Consider the following 9,371-nt stretch of genomic DNA (forward strand, 5'->3'; position numbering starts at 1 on the left):
ATAAATTATTTATTTGTATGTGTGTGGCATAGTTATATATGTGTGAGTAGCTGTATATCAATATTTCTCAACCTTGGGATCACATATCAGATATTTGAATAACAGTAATCACATCATATTCATAACAGTGGCAAAATTATGGTTATGAAGTAGCAATAAAATAACTTATGGTTGGGGGTCACAACAACTCATGTGGTAACTGCATTAAAGGGTCACGACATCAGGAAGGTTGAGAGCCACACTCTCACGGAGCCCAGAAGAGGGACACCATCCTACAGCCCCTTCACTTAAACCCCACTGGGGAAGAGTCTCTTTCTGAATGTGGGGTTTGAGTTTTCTTGGGTAGGCTGGAAGTCAGTAAACCCCACTAATCCTCCTGTCTCCTCCCATCTCAAAGATGGGGTTGCTGGCATGTACAGGGCACCTAGCTTATCACATGGGTGCTGGAGTCTGAACTCTGGTCTTCACAATACTTCTCAGATGCCGACCTACCTCTCTGGGCCCCTTTATAATTTGTATTTTTGAGACAGGGTCTCCATACATATCCCTGACTGTTCTGGAACTCACTATTTAGACTAGGATGGCCTCAAACTCAGAGATACCTCTGCCTCCTGTGTGCTGGGATCAAAGGTGTGAGCCACCCCTACCACCCCCACCACCTAGCAGTTATTTTTAAATGAGCACTATTATAGTCGTTAGGTGGATTACACACTTTAAAACCTTCAGAGGGTCTATAAGGGGGTGTGTGTCTCATTTCAAATTCGCCGGTGTGTTTTGAATCACAGGTGTCAAATTCGTACCTTGCTAAAGATTAGAGTAAATGGTGAGAAGACACTGCACTAGTTGTCTGGTGGGTTCTTGGGAGACTACGATGACATCATTTTCTGAACCTTCACAGTGCCAGGGAGTACTAAGAACTGTTATTTCTGTCTTTGTTCTTCCCCAGAGGGTTCTTCTGGAAAGAATTCCGAGTCTTTTTTTTTTATTCGATATAATTTATTTACATTTCAAATGATTTCCCCTTTTCTAGCCCCCCACTCCCCGAAAGTCCCGTAAGCCCCCTTCTCTTCCCCTGTCCTCCCACCCACCCCTTCCCACTTCCCCGTTCTGGTTTTGCTGAATACTGCTTCACTGAGTCTTTCCAGAACCAGGGGCCACTCCTCCTTTCTTCTTGTACCTCATTTGATGTGTGGATTATGTTTTGGGTATTCCAGTTTTCTAGGTTAGTATCCACTTATTAGTGAGTGCATACCATGATTCACCTTTTGAGTCTGGGTTACCTCACTTAGTATGATGTTCTCTAGGAATTCCGAGTCTTTTAATGTCCACGGTCCTGTTTCTTTAAAAATGTTCCCTGCTGCTCTCCCTTCCCGCCAAGCCTAAGACACTGCCCAGCTTTCAGGGTTCCCTGGACTACATCCTGGCCAGGTTGACAGAGAGCCAAACCCCAGAGATGCTTCCACCCATCGCCGCTAGGTGGCGAACCTGGCTGTGATCTCCGAGTGCGGTTGGTGGCGGCTCTTGGCTGCGCAGCCAGCGGATGAGTCTTCCCTGGGATTATCTTCCGGGAGTCGTGTTCCAATTCTGTGGGTAGGTGTAAGAAGTCCTTCTGGGCTGGAGTGTGGGGCCAGGGAACGAATTTCACTACAGTAGTCCTGGCGAAATTGATGCTGCATTCTTGAGACTTGCTTACCGCTAACTGGGGTTTTGTCATCGGGCGTTTGACTCCAGGACCCACATACTTTGGTTTGGGCATTTGTTTGACAGACTGGGCTTCAGGAGCTTTGGTTGATCGTGACCCCAGCAGCGAATGCGCGAGGGTTAGGGATCCTTTGAAGAAGGAACTGAACATCGTTCACTTACCTACCCTCACCGCAACTATAGTGTGTGCTTGTGATCTATCCGATTTGTGATAATCTGTGAACAGTGGCTCAAACATAGAGCGACTATAGGAAGAGCGCTGACAGGGAGAGCGCCGCTATCCTTTTCCTTTTTAGATTTTTAAACTTCATTTTTAAAAGGATTTACTTATTTATTATATCTAAGTACACCATAGCTGCCTTCAGACACACCAGAAGAGGGCATCAGATCTCATTACAGATGTCTGTGAGCCACCATCACTGGGAACTGGTTGCTGGGATTTGAACTCAGGACCTCTGGAAGAGCAGTCAGTGCTCTTAACCGCTGAGCCATCTCTCCAGCTCCCAGTGCCATTATTGCTAATCACACCAGAGTAGTAGACCTTGCTGTGACCGTTCCAGGTGACCAGGCTGGGAGTCACAGGTCTGCCTCACCTCTGTCACAGAGATGTCTGCACTGAACCTCGTTGGGGATCATGGGTCCTGAAGGATTGTCTAGTGGCCGTGGCAGTTGTGTGAGTTCTGGGTAGTTGTGGGGAGACAGGGAGTAACCCCAGCAAAGCTGAGGCCCTGGTAGCCCTTTTATCCCCACCAGGTAATTTCCAGATAAACCATCTTCTGCGAGGCTGCTTCTGCTGCCTGCCTCAGAGAGCACAGACAGGTCTGAGCACACACCCCTCTCACTGTCTCAGTGAGAGAGTGGACCCTGTGGGAGGGGCCCTGAGTGTGGAGGACCTTAAGACCAAGCAGGGCTCAGCGTGCTTCCAGCTTGCTGGGTAGCTGAGAGCCTTGAACTCCTCATCTCCCCGCCTCTGCCTCTTTAGTCCTGGATTGTGAGGTGCCACCTTGCCTGCCTTTGTCTCCCCCCCCCCTTTGTTTGTTTAATTTTGTTTCATTTTGTTTCCTTTCCTTCCTCTCCCACCCACCTTTTTTTTTTTTTAATAAACCAAGGAAGTAAAAAAAAATTGAAATGACCTAGTCTTTTATTTTCAGCAGCATATTGGCACCTAAGGGAAATTAATTCGCAAGCTAAAGTTTAGTAGGCAGAAAAGTCTAGAATGAAAAGCCCGGCCTTCCTTGTCTTCACCCCAGAGCTAAGTTTTGTTCACTTATGAGTCTTTGCAGAAGGGTTCGCCTTAGACCAAGGTGTGCGCACAGCTCACGTCGGTAGACCACGGGGTGCGCACAGCTCGCGCTCGCGGCGGTAGACCACGGGGTGCGCACAGCTCGCGGCGGTAGACCATTGTGTGCGCACAGCTCGCGGCGGTAGACCATTGGGTGCGCACAGCTCGCAGCGGTAGACCACGGGGTGCGCACAGCTCGCGGCGGTAGACCACGGGGTGCGCACAGCTCGCGCTCGCGTCGGTAGACCACGGGGTGCGCACAGCTCGCGCGGTAGACCACGGTGTGTGCACAGCTCGAAGTGGGTGTGTCTGTCTCAGCTGACATCACTCTGCCAATCAGTCCTTGTCTGAGAAAGTAGCAAGAAACAGCAGCACACCACCAGAAGATTTTGGTGCATTCTCTCTACAGAGTCCCGACAAATGCGGCTCAACTACTCAATGTAAGGTGGACCAATACATGCGTGTTGTTAGCGAAGAATCCTAAATCACGTGTCCTTTCACGTGCCTGCTTAAGCAGAACAGCCTCTCTCCTGTGTCTGCTTCAGCTAAACGTTCCTTCACGTGTCTGCCTCAGCCTTTCACCTGTGTCCACTTCAGGAAAACACTCCTTGGGGGGTTTGCCCCAGAAAAACACCATCTGACACGACTGACTTTGCAAAGAACCCTGAAGTTTCCAGTGTGTGTGTGTATGTATGTGTGTGTCTGTGCACCATATGCCTGATGCCTAAGGAAATCAGAAGAGGACACGAAATCCCTTGGAACTGCGGTTACTGATGGCTGTGAGGAGCCATGTGGGTGCTGGTAATAGAACCAGGTCCCCTGAAACAGTAGCAAATGTTCTTAATCCCTGATTCATTTTCAGCCCCACTGATCCACTGTTCAGAATATCGACTTGGAAGCTGAAAAATCAGTAGAGCCACTGTCAGTCTCCCCTCCCCCTCGCTGCTTTTCCCATTTTCATGTGTGTGTATGCAGAGACAGAAGTCATTAAACAAAGTGCACAATCCCCTGGGTCTTAGCACAGTGCCAGAGCTGGATGTTGTTATGTCAGTAGTGTTAGGATAGAAAGGGAGCCTGGGTGGTGGTGGCAAATGCCTTTAATGTCAGCACTGAGTTCAAGGCTAGCCTGCTCTACAGAGCAAGTTCCAAGATAGCCAAGGCTGTACAGAGAAACCCTGTCTCGGGGGAGGAGGGAAGAATAAAAGACAAAGAGGCAGTGCCGAAGCTTGTGGGGGTCCTTCTGGCATGCAGGGCCTACTCCCTCTGCGGCCTGTTGCTTGATGGGGTCTCCAGGGTCCCCTTGGTGGTTCATGGCAGTGCTGTTTGAATACCACAGTCACATGGGCATGAAGAGAGAAGGGCCTAGTTGTAGGAGCATTGTGAGGTGTGTACCCTGTGCTGAGGCTTACCTGTGACTTTTTCTAAAAGGCAGGTTCTTACTTTGTAGCCCTTGATGGCCCAGAACTCACTATGTAGACCAGGCTGGCCTCAGACCCACAGAGATCTATCTGCCTCTGACTCCTAGTGCTGGGATTAGAGACATGGGCTACCATACCTGGTTACCTGTGCTTTAAAAAAAAATACCTGGGGCAGGAGAGAAGGCTTAGAGGCTAAGCGGGAGATACCGCTCTTCAGAGGACCTGAGCTGAGTTTTCAGCCACGCACTTCTGTGTCTGCCCTGTGTCTGCTTTCCCCCAGGGTAGCCAGGCCCATTCTGCAACCGGCTGGAGGAGAGGGAGGGAGGCTTAGCAGGCTGCAGGGTGCAGTGCAGGTTTAGCAGGCTGCAGGGTGCAGTGCAGGCTTAGCTGGCTGCAGGGGGGTGCAGTGCAGGTTTAGCAGGCTGCAGGGGGGGTGCAGTGCAGGCTTAGCTGGCTGCAGGGGGGTGCAGTGCAGGCTTAGCTGGCTGAAGGATTTGGCTTGGGCAATGAATGCACCTAGGAACAGCTTCAGAGCAATGGTTCTATTTACTGAGGAGGGGTACTTATGCTCCTGGGGAGGTGGCTAGGATCTCTGCAGCAAGGTTTATGTGGCTGTGTGTGTACCACTGGCCAGGGGAGGGGGCAGGAGTGTTGGAAGATGCTTTATCTACATACTCAGGTGTGTGTGTGTGTGTGTGTGTGTGTGTGTGTAGGAACCCTATAAGATCAAACAAGGGTAAAGCTTGAGAGCTGTCAGGATAATAAATTCTTACTAGGGTTGGGGGGGAAGCTGGCTTTATGGAACAGATTGGGAGGCAGGAGGGAGCCAACTCCTGCTGTCCTCAAGTTTGAGGTATCCTGGGTTGAAGCTCCCCTGACCCTCCTCTGTAACCTTGGGCCACTAAGGCCCCACAGCTCGTCCCTTTTGCTTTATAAAGGGTCGATATTGTCATAGCTAACATCCATGTGGGGAATGGTTTGATATTGGACCAGAACCTGCTTGGCAGTGGTTTTTGCAATGCTACTTATCTGTTGTTTTAGAAACTGGATGAGGCAAGTTCCAGGAGGAGAAGGGTCCCAAGAACCAATGCAGGACCAAGGAAGGGGAGAGGCCAAACCATCAGGGGATTCCAGTACCATGGGGTAGGGGTGCTGGATGTATAGCATGCTCAGATCTCGCTGGGGACCTTTGAGCATTTGTATGTTTTGTTCCACCAGCCCAGACAGAGAAGCCACATTCATTGACATAGAAGCCACTTTCTTCCCCAACACAACGCAAGCCACACCCCTCCCTGCTCATCAGCCAATAAGCCCAGAGTTCTCTGGTTATGTAGAACAACCTCTGCAAGGGAGGCGATCCGTTGATGGAGGGACTAGACACTGTCCAAGGTGGAAGGTACAGCCCCGTAGAGCTTATCCTGGAAATCGCCAGCAGCTGGTGTTGGGTCCTGGGCTGCTCTGGCAGTGAGCTAGTGAGACCCAGTCCAATGAGCAGAGGGATGGAGACCCCCCTTTTCTTTCGGTCCCCTCCCAGCTGTAAAGTGCATTCTCTGGGCTCATAGAGCTAAACCTGGGTAAGAATCATTACAGGGGTGCAGAAACCTTGAAAAGGGGCTTTTAACACAGGAACTGGTAATGTTATTGCAACGGAGAATAGCGAGGGGAAGGGTTAACACTGGTGTGGTGACGATGATGGTGCAGGAATGTATAGGATGGGACCTTGAAGAGGGCCTATGAGGCAAAGGGGGAGGATAGATTAAAAGGTGGAATGTTTTGTAAGTGTTGTGTGGGTAAGGCCCACGGGGGTTCATGAAGTGAGTTGTCAATGGGAACAGCTGCCAGTGGTGGATGGGAGTGGAAGTGCAGAGGAAAAGGCATTGAGAGGTAGGGGGAGGGGCTGGGGAGGAGGCTGGCTGTCTTTTGGATACATTGTAGCCAGGAGAGGGTGGGCTGAACCTCCTTTTGAGGTTGATTCTCCTGTTAAAGGATGTTAACTTGGGTAAAGACCAACTTGGAGGCAGGGAAGAGCTGTTGGGAGAGGTGTAGGTGGGCTACACCCACACCTCATCGTTGGCCCCAGGGATAATCAATTTCAGAAGGCTGAAAATGAGTATTAATATTAGTGAGCATGGTGCATCCTTGGCGGGGCAGTGGTGGCACACACATTTAATCCCAGCACTAGGGAGGCAGAGGCAGGAGGATTTCTGAGTTCAAGGCCAGCCTGGTTTACAGATTGAGTTCCAGGACAGCCAGGGCTATACAGAGAAACCCTGCCTCAAAAAACAACCAAACAACCAAACAAATAAATCAATAGTACCACCTTGACCAGTGGGGTGGATTCAATTCAGCATCTCCAAAATCTGCAGCCTCCATCTATGGAGGCTGTCTGAAGGCAGCTACCTGCACTGTGGTAAGGAAAGCAGAGGAAAGGGCTGAGGGTAGTGGAGATGCAATTAGGGTGTAGAGGAATCTCAATCCTGGTCCGACACCCTTCAAGCGGGCAGTCCTGGGTTCCTATGATTTTGTGTGTGTGTGTGTGTGTGTGTGTGTTTATGATATGCCTCCCTAGCAAAGGATCTCCTCTGGTGGGTATTGGGAGGGTTAGGAATGAAGAAAAAGACAGCCATTAGAGCAAAGGAGAGGGAAGCCTGTGGTGGGCCCGTGGCCTAGGCAGCTGCCACTAGGTTATGCCTGTCCTGCCAGGACATCTTGTTGATGGTGCCTCCTCTGCCTCCTCAGTCCTTCGTCTGTCAGCGAGGGGCAGGCCATCTTCTTGGTTGGTGGGTTAGGGTGGAGCATTTCTGACAAATATGCCTGGGCTGGTCCTGTGGGAAGACACAAACAAAACTCTGGTAGTGAGGAGGGGGTCTGGTCCCTTCCAAATCCCATCCAAGGGATCAGTCATTGTACTAGGACGAGGGGAGTTACCCTGGTGAGTGTCACGGAGGGAGCTGGGAGGACAGTTGCTGCTCTTGTAAATATTTAAATGTATTTTGAAGAGTCAGAGCCATCACTAATTGTATGTTGTGTGGTAAGCATTTTCGTTTGCTTGTTTTAAGTTGGGCAAAACCAAATCCAAACCCCCCCCCCAAAAAAAAAAGAAAAGAAAAAAAAAGAAAAAGCTTTTCTTTGTTTTTGTTTATTTTTAATTTTTATTAGATATTTGCTTTATTTACATTTTCTTTGTTACCCCTCTGAAAACCCCCTATCCCATCCTCCATCCTCCTGCTTACCAACCCTCTCCTCACCCACTTCCCTGACCTGGCATTCCCTTACACTGGGGAATCCATCCTTCACAGGACCAATGGCCTCTCCTCTCATTGATGTCAGACAGACAAGGCCATCCTCTGCTACATATGTAACTGGAGCCATGGGTCCCTCCATGTGTACTCTTTGGTTGGTGGGTTAGTCCCTGGGAGCTCTGGGGGTACTGGTTGGTACATATTGTTGTTCCTATGGGGCTGCAAACCTCTTCAGCATCTTGGGTCCTGTCTCTAGCTGCTCTGTTTTAAGACAGGACCTCTGTCCCTAGCATTGGCTGTATCAAATTCATTGGCCACCACTCTTGGCCCAGGGAAAGCTTTTCAATTTTAAAGTTTGTAATATTTTACCTAGAACAAACTCAGAACATTTTTTTTTTTTTTTTTTTTTTTTTTTTTTTTTTTTGCTTTTTGGTGCCACACCAACTCCAGTGTTGTCTGTGAGACATGACAGTACATCATTAAGGCAGACGGGAGAAAAATGCCCCTCAGGGCTAGGCTCCCTGGAGGTCCCTGGGTGTGCCCACCTCTGGCCTTAGAAAGGGCCTTGATGTTCTCTAAGGATATTGCGCTTCCTGGGTTATGGGTTCTGCACTGTGTCTTTCTTCTTCCTATTCTTAATTCTTTATACAGCACAATCCCAGCCTACAAGCCGGTTAATTGATAAAACTTGGTTGGTATTCCGGTGGAAGGAAAAAGAAGATGTGGCGATTATGCCTACTGCTTCCAGTCCTAAACTCAATGAATTCATGTTGAACCTTAGTGAAAGAAAGTCTTGGAATGCTTTTCAACAGGGTCCGTCTTTATCACTAGCCTTAGTAAAGGTAATGATAAATAGTTTGTAGCAGAAAGAATATGAAAAAATATAAGACTACTGATGAGCTATTGCTTTATACAGGTACTTATGATAAGAAGGTAATAAATGGATAAAAACATTGAAAGTTAGAAGGTCCTATAATGTTCTTGAGATTATAGATTAGCTTGAGCCAGACCACCGTGGTGTTTGCTGTCCAAGGCAGTAGAGAAGGCTCTTGTAATGTATATGTGTTCATTTTTAAAGCATTTTGACTTTTGATGACAGAAGAAGGCTTTAAGCATACAAATTGGTCTGAAGGCCCAAGTTCTTCTGCTGATTATTAACACAACTTTAATAAATAACCACAAGTTAGAATCGAACACTATATGTCTGAGGTTCATGATCATAGTTTGCTTTTGATCACGGTTCACAGAGTAAGAGTTCCTGTGAGCATAATGTCATATCTACTTACTGTTCTAATTAAGATGGAAATGTACCTTGTTTAGCAATTGTTTGAGTGTTTTTGGAGGTGTGCCAACCTTGATCTGTTCCTCAATGTATTATAAATATGCCTGACTAAAAAGTAAAGTTGCAGCAGATTCAAACCGCTCTCTGGTGTGTCTGTCTGTCTTTATCTCCCTGCACCTGTGCCTTCCTGAATACCAAAGCCCTGATTTTCCCTCGGTCGTTACTCCCCGGCTGGGTCAGTCTGTGGCATTTTGGATTTGTTTTTTTTTTTTTTTTTTCGAGACAGGGTTTCTCTGTATAGCCCTGGCTGTCTTGGAACTCACTCTGTAGACCAGGCTGGCCTCGAACTCAGAAATCCACCTGCCTCTGCCTCCTGGAGTGCTGTGATTACAGGCGTGTGCCACCACTGCCCGGCGATTTTAGTTATTTTCATTACATATACATGA

The sequence above is a fragment of the Apodemus sylvaticus genome, chromosome 6 (assembly GCF_947179515.1).
Source record: "Apodemus sylvaticus chromosome 6, mApoSyl1.1, whole genome shotgun sequence".
Classification (NCBI taxonomy): domain Eukaryota; kingdom Metazoa; phylum Chordata; class Mammalia; order Rodentia; family Muridae; genus Apodemus; species Apodemus sylvaticus.